Genomic DNA, 7,601 nt, shown 5'->3' on the forward strand with positions numbered 1-7,601 from the left:
GAATTTGTATTTGGTTATCTTTATTATTTCTCTTTATTTATAGTCTCTATTTAGCTAGATATTGTTCTTATGCATCACTTTAGTTATTTGGATATCAGTTCTTTCAGACTTTTCACTGTATTTAAAATAGTTGGATAGTTGTTTAGTAAGTCCAATGTTTGGTCTTCCTCAGAAATAGTTACTGTTGATTGTGGTTTTCTTTTCTGTCTATGGACTGTATATCTTGTTTCTTTTTCATGCCTCAATTTTGTTGTTGTTGTTGAAAACTTATCAATTTGAATATTATAAAGTAAAAATTCTGTAAATTGGATTCTATCAGTTCACCAGTGTTTGTCGATGCTATTTTCATTGTTTGTTTTTTTAATTTTTCTGAACTAACTTTTCTAAGTCTGAATTCTTTGCCATGTGGCCAATATAGTTTTTGTTCTACTTTCTTGGAAGTCACCTGATGATTGGAAAAAGATATCTTTATACTTCTGAAACCAATAAATCTCACAGTTTATACTGAGGGGCTCTGTGTGCATGTTGGGCTTGCCAGGAAGTTTACAACTCTGCCATATTCTTCATTTCCTTCTTTCACAGAGCTTAAAAATCAGCCAGCAGTGAGATCGTAGGGCCTTCTTAGGTTATTCTTGAGCATGAGATCATGGCATGTGTATGGTTTCTAGATTCTAAGGAATATTTCAGAGATTTTCAAAGCCCTTATTCTTAAAGATTTCCTCATTCCTCAGCTTTTCATCCCAAGAGTTTTTTAGTCTGTTTTTGTCCCAACTGTTATCTATGGCTTCAGGCAACAAATATGAGAACATTTGCCTATAAATATTTTTGCAGGAGCCCTTGGCTTAGTGGATTTAGCATAAGACATATGACCAGTCAGGGGAGATAGAGATTTAGCTTTTGACTGGGTCTTCCAGTGAATCACAAAACAAATCAAACATTCTTTGTGAATGAGGTCCATTCCATTCCCTCAGGCACTGGTACTGGGAATTTGGTCTTTTCTGAGTTGTGGAGTGGGGGATGAGAAAACAGCAAGTGAGGACACCACAGAGTTTGCACATCTGATTCAGCATCTTTAGATTTTTATAAATGCTCACCAGGTTTCTTCAAGCTTTTGATTAGATTCCAGAATGCCAGAAATTTTTATTCTATTTTTCTAAATTTTTCATTGCTTTCACAGAGGGGCAGAGTTCTGTAGTTCTTTACATTACTATTTTCTCTGATGCCACTAGGCAGCATTGTTAAACAAAAAAACCCCTCATTATCCACTAAATTAAATCTTACTATATTTATCCAGCTGTCAAGATCACTAAAAAGTACCTAGGAATATTTTAAATTCAATTTTATAAATGAATGCATTGTTTCAAAGTTTCATAAACATTAACCACATTTACAGTAGGCAAAATTAAAGATATTTCCATTTAAATAAATGGCTTCCAGAACATCGGAGAAGATAAAAGCAAAGTAACACAATATAGATAAAAAAACATTTGGAAACAGAAAGCAAAGGGAAGGATGCAGGGTATGAGCAGCAAAGCAAATGACAGATGTTGAGAACAAGTGTTCCTATAAAGCAGTCAAACTCTGCTGTTTACTAAAGCCAAGAGGATTTCTTCGTTGGGCCCTTCAAAAATAAATTTTTGGAATGTGAACAGATAATGTCACCTGGCCAATGATAATGAAAATTTATTAACTATGGTGATAAAAATTATGGGCAAATAAGTTCTTTATCTATAATATATTATTATTGAGATAAAATGTATTTCTGTGTGATTTTTCCATTCCATTCCTTAATTGCTAAAATCTTAAGAAGGGTGACTTTTAAAACTTGTGAAAAAGATGGGATTCTGCATGTGTAGAATTAAACAAATATGATTGTCTAGCATTGTTCCCATATGATTGTCTAGCGTTGTTCCCATATATTTACAATAAAAAAGCGAAGTAACACTGGCTCATTAAAGGATCCTTAATGGAAAAAAGAGATCTGAAAATGCAAGTCTACTGACTTTCTGGGTAGAAAGGCTGATGTTTTATCCTTTCTGCCATTAGGTTACAGACTTAATTTTATCACTGTCATTTACTGTGTTGCTACAAAGGTACCTAACATTAGTTTTTAAGAAAGTGTTTTTTTTTTTTAAATATTAATCCTTGAATGTTTTAACTGGTGAGAACTCCTATGTTGGAAATTAAAAGCTAGTGGACAAATGACATGTTATCTGCTGATATTAAACATTTCGTAAAATTTATCTTGTGACAGATAAATAATCACTGATAAATAAAATATATTACTGGTAGTTAAAAGAACTTTGGTAAATTTTACTTTGCTTTTGAAGTTATGGAATACTTACTAATATAAAAAGTCACAGATAATAATATAACAAATATGCATGCACCCTCAAACTTAAGTTAAAATATTAATAACTGATCTTTTTAACAGGATATCTTTTAATAAGAGAAGTAGAACACTGCATAAAACATCAAATTCTTTTTGTTCTCCTCCTCAAGCATAAACCCATCATTTCCATAGGAAAATACTCTGATGAGTCTGGTATATGATCATCTAGTCCTTTAAAGTATATAAATATATACATAAATATTTGCATGATATAAGTATTTCTCAGAACTTCATCTTTTTATTCAGCAATACATTTTCAAAATCTATCCATGCAGTAGCTCCCAGTAAAATAAAAGATTGAATACACATACACATATATTAATTTCTATTTCCTCCTTAAACTCCAGTAAAATTATAATAAAAGAACGAAACCAACAGACAAAGGGCATAAAATGTGATAGCAGACGGTTGAGTGTCAATAAAATGTTATAGGTATAAAGAACATGGAGAAAGTAGTGACTAAATTAGCAACCTGGAGAAAGCTAAATTCTAAGTCTGCAGGAGAAGTGAAGAGGGTGAAGACAAAAAGTAAGGTCCCACCCTTTCCAAATGCCTATGCCTGCCTCTCTCCGAATGCAACCTTGGAGGACATTGGTAAGACCACCTTTCTCTCAGCTCCACCCTCTCCAAGCATTGGGGCCACACCTGGGCTCTCTGCCATCTCCGGGGCACACGCTCAACCCCTCCATGTGGTGGCAGCCAGGCTCTCCCCAAACCTCAAGGAATGTGCTTCGCCTTCTCCAAGGCCTGAGGCGGCATGACTCTTCCACTGCAATTAGGTGGAAGGCCCATTCTCTGCCTTTGGGGCAAACTCACCCTCTCCATGTGCTTGGGTACATCTGCTCTCCTTGCCTGAGGCTTCTTGACTTCAGACCTCAGTCTCCATGGCTTTGCCTCTGAAGTTATTTTTCCTCCAATGTGTCCCTTCTCTGAACCCCTCAGTCCAGACTGGCAGTGGCTTTGTTTATACAGGTCCTGCAGCACTCTCGTCGGCTTTCTATGCAGTAGTGTTGAATCATGCTCATCAGACATAAGAAGTTTCCACAAATCTTTCCTAGATAACTCCATGTCCAATCCTGACTCTCTCTGACATGGCTGGCTGGTTCCACATTTGTTTAAATCCACACACAGGGCACTATACTCTGGGGTTTCCCTTTCTGTAGGCCCAGAATTTTCCAGGACCTCAATTTCTGGTTTCTTTTTACTCAAGAGTTCAGTTCTCAGCTTCTCTCTCTCCTGTCGCATTTCACTATAAGCTGTTAGGAGAAACCAGGCTGCACTTTCGACATTTAATTTGGAGATCTCGTGTGCTAAATATCCAAGTTCATGGCTTTTAAAATCTGCCTTCCAGCCAATACCATTAGTCAACTTTGCCAGATTGTCTGCCATTTTAAAACAAGGATCACCTTCCTTCCAGTTTGCAATAGCACGTGCCTCATTTCTGTCTAAGGCCTCATCAGAGGTATCTTTAGATTCCACATTTCTACCAACAGTCTCTCCAAAGCATTCCAGGCCTTCTCTATCAAGCTTCTCACAACTCCTCCAGATTCTTCCCTTTATCCCTTTAAAAAGCTGTTCCAACATGTTTGGTATTTGCAAACTGCAGCAGCAGCACCCCACTTCTGGTACCAAAATCTGTTCTAGTTTGCTAGCTGCCGGAATGCAATATACGAAAAATGGAATGGCTCTTTAAAAGGGAAATTTAATAAGTTGCTAGTTTACAGTTCTAAGGCTGAGAAAATGTCCCAATTAAAACAAGTCTATAGAAATGTCCAATCGAAGAAAGATCCAGGGAGAGATACCTTGGTTCAAGAAGGCCGATGAAGTTCAGGGTTTCTCTCTCAAGTGAGACGGCACATGGTGAACACAGTCAGGGCTTCTCTCTCAGCTGGAAGGGCACGTGGCAAATACGGCATCATCTGCTGGCTTTCTCTCCTGGCTTCCAGCTTCATGAAGCTCCCTGGCAGGCGTTTTCCTTCTTCATCTCCACAGGTCGCTGGCTGGTGGACTCTCAGCTTTGTAGTGCTGCTCTCTCTGAATCTTTCTCTCCAAAATGTTTCCTCTTTTATAGGACTTCAGAAACTAATCAAGACCCACTCAAATGGGTGGAGACATGTCATCCCCTAATCCAGTTTAACAACCATTCTTGACTAATTCACATCAACCAGGGAGATGATCTCATTGCAGTTTCAAATATACAGTATTGGATAGGGGTTATTCTACCTTTATGAAATGGGATTTATATTAAAACATGGCTTTTCTTAAGGGGCATACTTCCTTTCAAACCAGCACAGGGGCCAACCTAAAAGACTTCCCAATGGCCAAATTTGGAACAATTTGAAGAGCAAAATAACCTATGATATTATATATTATTATAAATCAAATAAAAACATTATCCATGAGTTGATACTGGTATAAATAAATGAATAAATAAATGGGGGAGAAGAGAAAATATTCCTTACATTAGAAATCCAAATACTGTATGTAATGTAATTCCTACTTACATTGGAAACCCATATACCATATGTAGAGAATTGGGAAGTTGGTCCTAAGGCCCCTGAATTTCAAAAAAGAAACAAAAAAATTGGAGAAGAAATGTAGAAGACATTACTATAATAAAACAATCTGCACTGACATCACCAGAGATAAGTCATGTTAATATCATGTAGCCCCATATATCAGAAAAGCACTCATCTCTTCTTGTTACTCCTCAAAAAAAAAATCCATAATGACAACCTTATCATGTGAAAATATTAGCTATACCAAACAGGGATGTTTTGCATAAAACCTGATGAGTACTTTTCAAAAGTGTCAAGGTCATGGCAACTAAGGAAAAACAGAAATTGTCACAGAGCAGAGAAGACTGAGGAGATGTGATGACTAAATACAGTACAGTACCCTGCATTAGATCCCAGGAAAAAAAAAATTGCATTAGTAGAAGACCTGGAGATATCTCAGTAAGGACTTGGTACCAATTTAGATTTCTTAGTTTTGGGAAATATACCATAGTTATATATGTGAAATTCAGGGAAGTTGCAAGAAGGGTACACTGGGACCCTGTACCACCTTTGCATTTTTTCTATAATGCTAAAATTATTTCAAAATAATAAGTATAAAGCTATTTAAAGCAGAGTTTGGGGAAAAGAAGTCCTGGGTTAATAATAAATAGGGCAGTTAGGCAAGTACTTACTGTGAAGATGTCATTAGCAAAAAGATTTGTTTGCGGTAAGGGAATAAATTAATATGGACGTCTAGGTGAAGATAAACGTTAGAAAAGCATCAGAGATCTCTGTCTAGAGATGAGTGACAAGGGAGCAAACAAAATTAAATTATATCCATGAATGTCAGAGGGCTCCTCTGGAGAGCAGATCATATAAAGCTTTCAAGTCATGATTAATTCTTTGGATTTCATCTTGAGCGAGAGGAATCCATTGGAGGGACTTGAGGTCTTCAGCAAAGGAATGACATAAAATGACTTAATGGTTTAAAGAATTCTTCTGACTGCTAAGATGAGAATCAAATACAGGATGGAAGGGGATCTGTTAAGAGGCTATTGCAGTTACCCAGATGAGAAATAATGGTGCTTTGAACAGAAATTATAGTGAGGCAGGTGGTGAAAAGTGGTCAGGTTTTGTTTATGTTTTAAAGGTTCAGCCAACAAAAATTGTTTATGGATAGAAGATGGTCTGTAAAAGAAAATGAAAAATCAAAGGATGATACCAGTGTTTTTTTTTTTTGCTTAAGCAATAAGAAATTGACATTCACCAGTGCAGAAAGTCTGTGAGTAGAATAAGACTTTCCAGGAAATATTATTAGGTTACTTTCTTCTTCTTCTTCTTCTTTTTTTTTTTTTAATATGGAACCCTTCATGAATTTGCCTGTCATCCTTGGGCAGGGGCCATGCTAATATTCTCTGTATCATTCCAATTTTAGTATTTGTGCTGCCAAAGCAAGCACTTAGGTTGATTTTTAATGTTACATCTGAGATGGTTATTAGACATCTGATTGGAGATGTTGAATAGTCGGCAATTTACATTTCAGGAGAGAGTTCTAGATTTGAGGTCTAAAGTTTCAAGATTTTATTTTTTAAATATAAATGTCATTAAGTGATGGAATTGTATATGTTGGCCTGGGGAGTGAGAATAGGCAAGGAAGAGAAGAGGTTCTAGTCCTCAGGTATGCTAAAGGTTTTATGACAGAGATTTGAAGAAAAATCAGAACGAGCCTGAGAATGTGAGAAATAATGGTGCTTTGAACATAGACGGTAGAGAGGCAGTGAGTGTAGTAGGGAGGAAAGTAGAAAGGGAGGGAATGCCTTCGACCAAAGAAGGAAAGTGCATACAGGAGGGAAAGAGTTCCTCTATCAATACCTCCTGATAATTTGTATTTAGAGCCACTAAATTGTGGAGGTCAATGCGAGCCTGGACAAAAGCCACTTCTGTCGAGTAGTAGGGAGAAAAATCCTCATGAAATTGGGTTCAAGAGATTAAGAGAAGAAGAATTATAGAAAGTGAATGTAAAATTCTCTATATTTACTATTAACATTTTTATTATTAGCTTATTGACATATTACCATAGTTATTCCCCTCACAAACAGAGGAAAATATCTCCAACTACTTTGTGATCTTTCAAAATTAATTAATCCTAAAGATATTTGAAAATAAATTGTCCTTATTTATGAAAACATTTGTCTAGATAGTGACTCCAAATTCAATAAATGAAGTACTAAAACTTAATGGAAACCTGTATTTAGCCTAAGGTTTATGCTTGACTTTGAAGCCCAATTATAAAATAACATTTGTAATGAAGATTTTTTAAAATATGAGGTTTATATTAGCCCAATTAACTGTTTATATATTATGTTGATAGTTTGACCATGGTAGTGTACGACTAGCAGACGGAGAAAGTGGAAACAGGTATGCCCGGGCCAGTAAATAATTGAATTTTACAATTATGATCTGTGCTGGTTTGAAAATGTTATGAACTCCAGAAATCTATGTTTGTTTGTTTTTTTTAAGAAATCTATGTTTGTTTCAATCTTGTGGGGGGAAGCCATTTCTTTTAACCCTAATTCAATCTAACTTTGATTAGCTTATCTCCATGGAGATATGACATGCCCAATTGTGGGTATGACCTTTGATTAGATCTCCACAGGTGGAAATGTGACTCCGCCTATTCCAGTTGGGTTCTTGATCTGTTTACTGGAATC

General features: G+C 36.2%; 1 non-coding gene across 1 annotated transcript; it reads right to left on the reverse strand.

Moving 5' to 3' along the window:
* Nucleotides 1–6,242: 6,242 nt before the first annotated feature.
* On the reverse strand, nt 6,243–6,349 carry LOC143656596 (U6 spliceosomal RNA). Its single transcript, XR_013162513.1, has one exon. It is a non-coding gene; the product is annotated as a U6 spliceosomal RNA (small nuclear RNA).
* Nucleotides 6,350–7,601: the final 1,252 nt, after the last annotated feature.

The sequence above is a fragment of the Tamandua tetradactyla genome, chromosome 14 (genome assembly GCF_023851605.1).
Source record: "Tamandua tetradactyla isolate mTamTet1 chromosome 14, mTamTet1.pri, whole genome shotgun sequence".
Classification (NCBI taxonomy): Eukaryota; Metazoa; Chordata; class Mammalia; order Pilosa; family Myrmecophagidae; genus Tamandua; species Tamandua tetradactyla.